Consider the following 9,658-nt stretch of genomic DNA (forward strand, 5'->3'; position numbering starts at 1 on the left):
ACTCCAATCAAGTTGTAGAAACATCTCAAAAATGATCAATGGAAACAGGATGCACTTCAGCTTCTCAACTTCTCATCGCATAGGGTCTTAATACTTATGTAAATAAGGGTTTTCAGTTTTTTTTAATTTTTATTTGCACATAAAAAACTGTTCTCGCTTTGTCATTATGGGGTATTGTGTGTAGATTTGAGTAAAAATGTGCATTTAATCAATTTTAGAATGAGGCTGTAATGTAACAAACTGTCTAAAGTCAAGTGGTCTGAATACTTTTCGAATGCACTCTACTGGCCTGTTTACGCATCCAACAGGTAGTTGTTGGTACCATGCTGGAAGAGATGTGGTTCAGAACAGGGTGTCATCTGTCTGTCTGTCTGACTTATATCACTTCTTATCTGTTTTTGATTGACAGGCATCACCCAGGAGATGATCAACGAGACCCGGGCGTCTGTAGAGAGGAGAATGATGGGAGATATCCAGGAGCTGCTGACTGCGGGAGAGGACGTCAACCGCCACGACTCACAAGGAGCTACTCTGGTGAGATGATATATACAACCAGACTTCTGGAAGTATTGGATCCCTTGATGAAGATGAACAAAAAAATACTAAAATAAATAATACAAATCATGAGCTATGCATATTTTTTTCAATTATGTTATTTCATTCAAGTACAATTGCTTAGAGAAAGAGATTTTGTTTAACAAGTAATTCAAATTCAAATACAATATTTTTAAAAAGTGTTTAACAAATCAAAACACATTTTCTATTTGAGATTCTTCAAAGTAGGCACCCTTTGCCTTGATGACAGCTTTGCACACTCTTGGCATTCTCTTAACAAGCTTCATGAGGTAGTCACCCGGAATGCAGTTTAATTAACAGGTGTTAAAAGTACTTTTGTGGAATTTCTTTCCTTCTTAATGCGGTTGATCCAATCAGTTGTGTTGTGACAAGGTAAGGGTGGTACACAGAAGAGCCCTATTTGGTAAAAGACCAAGTCCATATTGTGGCAAGAACAACTCAAATCATCAAAGAGAAACGATAGTTCATCATTACTTTAAGACGGGTTAGTCATTCTGGAAAATTTCAAGAACTTTGTCAAATTTGTTCAAGCTCAGTATCAAAAACCATCCAGCGCTATGATTTAACTGGCTCTCATGATGACCGCCACAGGAAAGGAAGACCCAGAGTTACCTCTGCTGCAGAGGATAAGTTCATTCGTTAACTGCACCTCAGATTGCAGCCCAAATAAATGCTTCACAGCGTTGAATTAACAGACCCATCTCAACATCAACTGTTCAGGGGAGACTGCGTGAATCAGGCCTTCATGGTCGAATTGCAATTAATATTTTTTAAACACTACTAAAGGACACCAATACAATAAGAAGAAGAGACTTGCTTGGGCCAAGAAACACGAGCAATGGAATTAGACTGGTGGAAATCTGTCCAAATTTGAGATTTTTGGCTCCAACCGCAGTGTATTTGTGAGACGCAGAGTAGGTGAGCGGATGATCTCCGTATGTGTGGTTCCCACCGTGAAGCATGGAGGAGGAGGTGTGATGTGTGGGGGTGCTTTGCTGGTGACACTGTCAGTGATTAAAAAAAAAAAATTCAAGTCACACTTAACCAGCATGGCTACCACAGCGTTCTGCAGCGATCTGGTTTGCGCTTCGTGGGACTATAATTTGTTTTTCAACAGGACAATGGCCCAACACACCTCCAGGCTGTGTAAGGGCTATTTAACCAAGAAGGAGTGATGGAGTGCTGCATCAGATGACCTGGCCTCCACAATCACCTGACCTCAACCGAATTGAGATGGCTTGGGATGAGTTGGACTGCAGAGTAAAGGAGAAGCAGCCAACAAGTGCTCAGCATATGTGGGAACTACTTCAAGACTGTTGGAAAATCATTCCAGGTGAAGCTGGTTGAGAGAATGCCAAGAGTGTGCAAAGCTGTCATCAAGGCAAAGGGTGGCTATTTTGAAGATTTTTGGAGATTACACATGGAATGTGTGACTTTCTTTGTTATGGTAGTTTATATTTTGAAGAATCTAAAATATATTTTTGATTTAACACTTTTTAAGTTACTACATGATTCCATATGTGTTATTTCATAGTTTTGATGTCTTCGCTATTATTCTACAATGTATAAAATAGTAAAAATAAAGAGAAACCCTCGAATGAATAGGTGTGTCCAAACTTTTGACTGGTACTATATACATAAAGAGATCATGTACAGTGGGGCTTTTACCTTTTGTGTGCTTTGAACTGAAGAACTGAAGGAACTGAATCTGAATGAGTAGCTGTGGCAATAAGAATGTAGTATAGGTTGTAAAGGAATGTGTCATGCCAGTGCCTAGCCTACTGTGAGGATCACATGCTGTGATTAAGGATTATGATATAAAAACACTGCATGAAAGGATGTCTCAATCGAAAATAAAGACAATTGAATTAAACAAATCAGGAAGTGGACATTAAAGTATACTATCCCAAAATAATGAGCCAAAGGTCATATACAGTAACCAGTCAATGGCCACATAACATGGATTAGTATTTATGCATCTAGTTTACTGGGAAAGGTCAACCTTTCAAACAAACACACACACACACACACACACACACATAAAGAGAGGGAGACACACGCAGAGAGAGAGAGAGAGTCGGAGAGAGAGAAAGATGTACAGGCAGGCGTGAAAGGCCAGGCGAGGACAAGGGATGATCCTTTTGGCTGACTGTCAACCAGCGGTAATCTTTAAAGTAGCTGTCTCATGAAAATCTCACTTTTTTAAAAGTTCATATTCTGTTAACTCATACCCAAATGTTATTGACTCATACTATACTTCTATTTGTGGATAAAGCATAAATTGGAGAAAGAACACTTTAAAAAAATTCACCTCAAACTTGTATCTCAAACAGACCATTTAAAAAAAAGATTGCTATTTCTTCACGCTAATTCATTTAGCAGACAAGATTTGCTTTGGATTCTGTGGCATATTTTAATTTTATAGTATGAAGATCACAATTGGAATTTTTTTCCAAACCATTTCAAAGAAAGTGCGCACATGCAGCTATTCTGTGTTGAGCGGTTAACAAAGAAACTGGTCCTCCTGTATGTTTAATTTAGAATTATTTATACAACTTTAGTTGTGATACAAACGTTGGGCTATATGTTTTGAAGGTTAATACATTCTAAGTCTGCGTGATGGGACTCTAATGATGATTTGAAAAAAGTGGCAAGCTACACACACTTCATCACTCTCTCATTCACAATTTGACAAGCACTTGATAATATTCTCACCAGGCCTTAAATTTCCCGGCGGCATCCTCCTTGTGTGGCCGTAAATGCACCCTAAAAAATCCATACCTTTTGTGGCCGTTGTGCCCTTGGGCTGAATATAATAAGCTAATAGTCATTTCAATTTTCCAGCTGCCGTGCTCCGAAGCACCTCTCTTTTCTTCATCCAACGAGATTAGTAGGCCAACAGCAAAATCACTAGCCCATGTCAATCTACCATCCCCAATAGCACAAATGACCTATTCTATTGGTCAACTTGTCCTTCTGTGCAATAAATACATTTTCCAAACCTACGCTAGAACAGTTGGGGAGATGCGATAGATCCCAAATGAATACAACCACTCGCTTCAAAAAAACGTTGCTTTTTAATTAGGCTGACCATTTAGCTTAAAATGTTGATAAACTATGAGGCAATTTCTTCACATTATAAGCATAGCAATGTGCATACAGCAGTAGGCTATACGCGCAAATGTTCCAAAATGTAATCAATGAGCTGGAAAACACTGCTCCCGAAAGTGACGGCAAATGCGATTATGCATGTAATGCTTTATTATAAAAGTGCATTTTTATGGGGGAAATGATCTCCCCCAAAGTAGAAAATCCCGCGCAGCTTATGTGTGCCAGTTAAACTCGACACCGGTTAGAAAGCAGATGAATGTGCTTAATTTTAAGAAGTTATTTGGACACTTTAGTTGTGACACAAACTTTATCAAAACATATAGGCCTATGGGCTAGGATACATGAGGTGTGATACTAACCTTATTAAAACATATAGGCCTATGGGCTAGGATACATGAGGTGTGATACTAACCTTATTAAACCATATAGGCCTATGGGCTAGGATACATGAGGTGTGATACTAACCTTATTAAAACATATAGGCCTATGGGCTAGGATACATGAGGTGTGATACTAACCTTATTAAAACATATAGGCCAATGGGCTAGGATACATGAGGTGTGATACTAACCTTATTAAACCATATAGGCCTATGGGCTAGGATACATGAGGTGTGATACTAACCTTATTAAACCATATAGGCCTATGGGCTAGGATACATGAGGTGTGATACTAACCTTATTAAACCATATAGGCCTATGGGCTAGGATACATGAGGTGTGATACTAACCTTATTAAAACATATAGGCCTATGGGCTAGGATACATGAGGTGTGATACTAACCTTATTAAAACATATAGGCCAATGGGCTAGGATACATGAGGTGTGATACTAACCTTATTAAACCATATAGGCCTATGGGCTAGGATACATGAGGTGTGATACTAACCTTATTAAACCATATAGGCCTATGGGCTAGGATACATGAGGTGTGATACTAACCTTATTAAAACATATAGGCCTATGGGCTAGGATACATGAGGTGTGATACTAACCTTATTAAACCATATAGGCCTATGGGCTAGGATACATGAGGTGTGATACTAACCTTATTAAACCATATAGGCATATGGGCTAGGATACATGAGGTGAGTGACTATGATTTGAAAAGCTGGGCATCATTCACAAGTGCTAGGTTAATATTGTCACCAATCAGACTATTCTTAATTTAATGTTGTCTTTACATATACTAAATAATACAGTGCATTAGGAAAGTATTCAGACCCCTTGAATTTTTCTACATTTTGTTACGTTACAGCCTTATTCTAAAATGGATTAAATGTTGTTTTTTTTCCCTTATCAATGGACACAATACCCCATAATGACAAAGTTAAAACATTTTTTCATTTCATTTGAGCAAATGTATGAAAAATAACAAAAATAAATTATTTACATAAGCATTCAGACCCTTTGCTATGAGACTTGAAATTGAGCTCAGGTGCATCCTGTTTCAATTGATCATCCTTGAGATTTTTCTATAACTTGACTTGATTCCACCTGTGGTAAATGTAATTGATTGGACATGATTTGAGTTCCCACAGTGCCTCGACACAATCCTGTCTACTGACAATTCCTTTGACCTCATGGCTTGGTTCTTGCTCTGACATTATATAGGCAGGTGTGTACCTTTCCAAATCATGTCCAATCAATTGAATTTACCACAGGTGGATTCCAATCAAGTTGTAGAAACATCTGAAGGATGCTCAATAAAAACAAGATGTACCTGAGCTCAAATTCGAGTCTCATAGCAAAGGATCTGAATACGTATGTAAATAATTTATTTTTGTTATTTTTGCCAAAAGGCATCTAACAAGATTCTCTGGTCTGATGAAACCAAGAATGAACTCATTGGCCTGAATGCCAAACGTCACGTCTGGAGGAAACCTGGCACCATCTCTGTGATGAAGCATGGTGGTGGCAGCATCAGACTGTTGGGATGTTTTTCAGTGGCCGAGACTGGGAGACTAGTCAGGATCGAGGGAAAGATGAATGGAGCAATGTACAAAGAGATTCTTGATGAAAAACTGTTCCAGAGATCTCAAGACCTCAAACTGGGGCGAAGGTTCACCTTCCAACAGGACAACGACCCTAAGCACACAGCCAAGAAAACACAGGAGTGGCTTCGGGACTCGGATCTCGGAATGTACTTACGTGCCCAGCCAGATTCCGGACTTGAACCAGATCGAACATCTCTGGAGAGACCTGAAAATAGCTGTGCAGGGATGCTCCCATCCAACTTGACCTGACAGAGCTTGAGAGGATCTGCAGAGAAGAATGGGAGAAACTCCCCCAATACAGGTGTGCAAAGCTTGTAGCGTCATACCCAAGAAGACCCGAGGCTGTAATCGCTGCCAAAGGTGCTTCAACAAAGTGTCTGAATTTTTATGTAAATGTGATAGTTCAGTTTTTTCTTTGTATAAATTTGCAAAAATGTCAACCTGTTTTTGCTTTGTCATTATGGGGTATTATGTGTAGATTGATGAGAAAAAAATATTTAATCAATTTCAGAATAAGGCTGTAACGTAACAAAATGTAGAAAAAATTAAAGTGGTCTGAATACTTTTCAAATGCACTGTATATAGACAGGTGTGTGCCTTTCCAAATCATGTCCAATCAATTGAATTTACCACAGGTGGACTCCAATCAAGTTGTAGAAACATCTCAAGGATGATCAATGGAAACAGGATGCACTTGAGCTCAATTTCAAATCTCATAGCAAAGGGTCTGAATACTTATGTAAATGAGGTATTTCAGTTTTTTTATTATTAATACATTTGCAAACATTTCAAAAAACCTGTTTTCACTTTGTCATTATAGGGTATTGTGTGTAGATTGAGGGGGAAATAATATTTCATCCATTTTAGAATAAGGCTGTAACAAAGTGGAAAAAGTGGAGGGGATCTGAATACTTTTATAATGCACTGTAAATAACAAATGGAAGAAGTTTTTACCATGTTTCATCTTCATACCAGCCAGGTAGGCTATACTGCTGTTGTAAAGTGAAGCAATGTGCTTAATATTCGGAAAGTTCATAAATAAATATACTAGGCCTAGCCTATAGGAAAGTATTTTTAATAGAGGCCATCAAAACTCTGTTTTCTCATGCAATTGCATAGCCTGTGGAAATGTTATGCAACATCAGCTCATGGTTACTCCTGAAGTGTTTGATTTAGATTTTAGATCACATTTGCGTTGATGTCAGAGTGATTAGAGGGACAATAGAGTGCTGAGTACCAGGCAGTTAGCTGGTTTGTTATGCTACTAATGACCATCAAGCAGCATCATAGCTTGGAGAAGCCTAATTACCATAACGTGGAATTTGACTGCCGTCATGACTCGTGAATGCTGGTGTGGTGGTAATACCGGTAATACGCTCACCGTAACAGCCCTATCAGAGTTAGCTTCCAACTTCGGTCCCAGTCTATCGATGGTTAATATATTTCTGAGAAAGGACAGAAAGAGTGACACAAAAGAATCCCAAGAGGACATTAGATGCCTTATATCAAAATAGTATGCAGGGAATCTTTTTAAATAAAAATATGTGTTGAAGTAGCGAACACTCTAAACTGACTACATTCCATCTGTTGTCTCTCCTGTAACCCCATGCAGCTCCACATTGCAGCAGCTAATGGCTACGTCCAGGGTGCAGAGCTGCTGCTGGAGGGAGGGGCCAGGATGGACCTGAGAGACACTGACGGATGGCAGCCGCTCCACGCCGCAGCCTGCTGGGGTCAGGTGAGGTAACAAACACACACACACAGGGGAGCATGGACACACGAGGAGTGCACAGAAATGTACACGGGCACACGTACACACGGGCTCAGGCACACAAGGGCAAACGCAGACGCAGACACACACAGATGCATACAAATGAACACAAACACACACACTCTCTCTGAACGTGATTGTGGATGGCCATGTAAATACTCATAGATACTCTCCATTGTTCCAGATGCATGTAGCAGAGCTGTTGGTTTCTCACGGTGCCAGTCTCAATGCCAAGACCTACCTAGAGGAGACACCCATTGGTAAGTCGGCCCTATAGAGATCAAAACTTAAGAGAACCTTATGACCTCTCTGTTGTTCTATCTCTGTGGTCTGCCCTGACCTGCTGTTTATCATGAGAACGATGATGCTATACTGTGTAAGTGATCACTGTACTAGGGTCTAAAACCCAATAGGAACCCCACACGGCCACCCCAGAGCAGAAGTTGTGGATTGTTGTGTTTTGGTTTATGTGTGAGCTCTGACTGCTGACCTTTCTGTGACCTGTAGACCTGTGCGAGGACGAGGAGTTCCGTGCCATCCTGTTGGACCTGAAACACAAACACGATATTATCATGAAGTCTCAGCTCAAACACAAGACCTCCCTGTGTAGGAGGACGTCCAGCGCAGGCAGCCGTGGGTACGTACTGACCTCTGCTGGACAGAGAGGAAAACTGCACACTAGTTTTGGGTGCTGTTCAATGGTGAGCCACAACATAAGGGATGGGCTGTTTTTGTTACAGCCTAGCACTAACACATAATTGAACTAATAGCTGCATTTTCTTATTAGCCGAATCAGGTGTGTTAGTGCTGGGAATCCTAGTTACTAGCCTGGGATAAAACTAAAGTGTGCCAGGATTAGGACAAAGAAACCATGACCCCTGAACTAATTCCTGGACCCCCTTCTCCTCCTCTCTGTATAGAAAAGTGGTGCGGCGGGCCAGCTTGTCTGACAGACACAACCTTCGTGTGAAGGAATATGAGACCGAGGCCATCGTGTGGAGAGGTGGGAGGGAAGGAGGGAGGGAGGAGCAGGAGAAAGAGAAGGAGGCAGACCAGGAGAACAGCCATCTGATCAATACGACTGTTACTATGGTTAGTATGGAGGAATGTTTCTCCTATCGCAAATGCAAATCATGTTTGTGTGTGTAAACAAGACCATGCAGCTTATCATTTGACAAAGTAATGACCAGCCTCTAGTCTAGTTAGTCAACTATCCGTCTATTTCGTTTGTGGAGGAAATCAGAGTAAAGGTTTGTTACAGTAATTGATAGCAGTAGTTGGTAACAGTATTGAGTAACCGTTAGTAACAGTAATCTTAATGTTCTCTGTCTCCCAGGTGATTCCGGTGAAGCCAGCAGCGGAGAGGCCCAAGCTCCAGAAAATCCTTAAAGATCCTAGTGGCATCATCAAACAAAACGGCATCATCTCCACGACGACGTCTACGCCCGCTCCCAGTCAGTCGCCGGCCACCAATGGTGAGGCTCCATCCCCTGACACGAAGAGTATGGCGTCCATTCCGCTGCCCGAGGACTCTTCCTCCTTGCCCAGGGAGCGTGCTCAGACACTATCAGAACTTAAAAAGCAGAGGTCGGCCCGCCAAGCTGCTCAACCACCCTCTCCTCAACGGTCACCTTGGAAACGGCTCCACAGAAACCGCCGAGCCCCAGAGCCCTGTGGACTCCCGCATGCCGCTGGTCTCCTCCAATGGCAGCGCAGTTTACTACACCCCGGCCAGCGGGGACCCACCCATCCTCAAACTGAAACAGCCAATAGATGATGAGGAACTAAAGGGGCACAGCTGCTGCTGTGTCTCCTAGGGAGGGGTGGAGGTCACCCCAAGACACTGATTTAAGGTCAGGTTTACTATGTTCTCCTCCAGTGCATTAAGGTTAGGGTTCGAGGAGGGTAAACTGACCGTAGATCTGTGTAAAAGGGTAACTTCTTCCCGGATAGAGTGTACCAGAGCAGGATGGTCATGTGACTGAAGCAGGAAGAGATTGCACAGCGGACACCAAAATGCAGAGCCAAGGTCCAAGAATGCAATAGGAGTGGAGCTGGTTCAGCCAGGTGATTGGTTACCTGCCCCTACTCCCTAGTTTTCCTACCCACTGCTGTTTCAACTCCTGGCCACACCAGTATGGAGGATAGGATAACCTTAGAGAAATCGAGTAAAAGATGACTTGGGGAAGAGCCAAACGGTGAT

General features: G+C 41.5%; 1 pseudogene; it reads left to right on the top strand.

The window, feature by feature from the left end:
* Nucleotides 1-388: 388 nt before the first annotated feature.
* On the top strand, nucleotides 389-9,457 carry LOC118961915 (annotated as a pseudogene).
* The last annotated feature ends 201 nt before the right edge of the window (nucleotides 9,458-9,658 follow it).

The sequence above is a fragment of the Oncorhynchus mykiss genome, unplaced genomic scaffold, assembly GCF_013265735.2.
Source record: "Oncorhynchus mykiss isolate Arlee unplaced genomic scaffold, USDA_OmykA_1.1 un_scaffold_709, whole genome shotgun sequence".
NCBI classification, from domain to species: domain Eukaryota; kingdom Metazoa; phylum Chordata; class Actinopteri; order Salmoniformes; family Salmonidae; genus Oncorhynchus; species Oncorhynchus mykiss.